The sequence below is a fragment of the Aplysia californica genome, unplaced genomic scaffold (assembly GCF_000002075.1).
Source record: "Aplysia californica isolate F4 #8 unplaced genomic scaffold, AplCal3.0 scaffold00563, whole genome shotgun sequence".
NCBI classification, from domain to species: Eukaryota; Metazoa; Mollusca; class Gastropoda; order Aplysiida; family Aplysiidae; genus Aplysia; species Aplysia californica.
In genome coordinates, this window is record NW_004797833.1 from 282,077 (window position 1) to 283,051 (window position 975).

Genomic DNA, 975 nt, shown 5'->3' on the forward strand with positions numbered 1-975 from the left:
AGAGAGAGAGTAACGCAGTGATGGAGCAAGCCCACGCAAACCATGCCACTGCAAGCACACGCAGCGTGTGAAGCGAGAGAGGGCTGCGGTGTGCTGCAGACCTCGATCTAGCCCGAAACTTAGCAACACGGACGCGTAATGTGTCACCAACAATGTCAAGCGCTAGAGTAAATGCCTTTCAATAGACAGAAAATACGAAATTATCCAGGCTGTTGACAAAAGGAAAGCTCGACTGGCAGAGATTTCTCGTCAGTTCGACTTTTCACAAGGGTCGACTCACACCATTATCAAGGATAGAGAGAAAATAGTGGAAGCATACTATACCCCAATGGGAAGTTTGCTCTGGATCGAAAGAAGACTAGACTACCCGACGCAGATGCTGTGGACCAAGCTATTCTGATGTGGTTTAAGGAGGCAAGGAGAAAAGTGGTGTCAAACTGTTCGTGAGTACTTGTGGCAAGGGAAACTACCCATGAATAAGTTATAGCTGGATTAGTCTAAAAATGCTTACTTTTCTTGCATTTCTGATTTAACAGGGATCGGATATAACAGGACATTTTCTCTACTCCCACCACCCTTGTTATATCAGGTTTCCACTGTATTTAACATGCCGATAATGTGATGTTGTTGGGGGGTTTTTCTCTTAAACAACTACTATATTCTTCAATACCATTACCATAAATTATAGTCACGGGTCTTTGGTGCTACTCTGGCGTTGTCTGCATTGTCTACTTCTCTTTCCGAATTAGAGCTGTCCTAATTCACTTGTTAGCGGGTGGTTGGAGGGTACCATTGGTAGTTTTGCTTCGTTATAGGGGGTGCCCACATACGCGATCGGGTCGGGTCGGGTCGGGTCTGGTCGGGCCTATCGGGTCGAGGTTTCAGTGCACACTACAGCCCCGCCGCGGCGCTTTTCCCTTTCGTCAACCCGCAGCCACCTCCCGAATCGTCAGCTACTTCCCAACCTTTGACACG

General features: G+C 47.5%; 1 protein-coding gene across 1 annotated transcript in view; it reads right to left on the bottom strand.

Annotated features, from left to right (window-relative positions):
* The window catches only part of LOC101857898 (dystrobrevin beta), a 145,998-nt gene that overhangs the window by 134,506 nt on the left and 10,517 nt on the right, over positions 1-975 (bottom strand). The window lies entirely within an intron of this gene.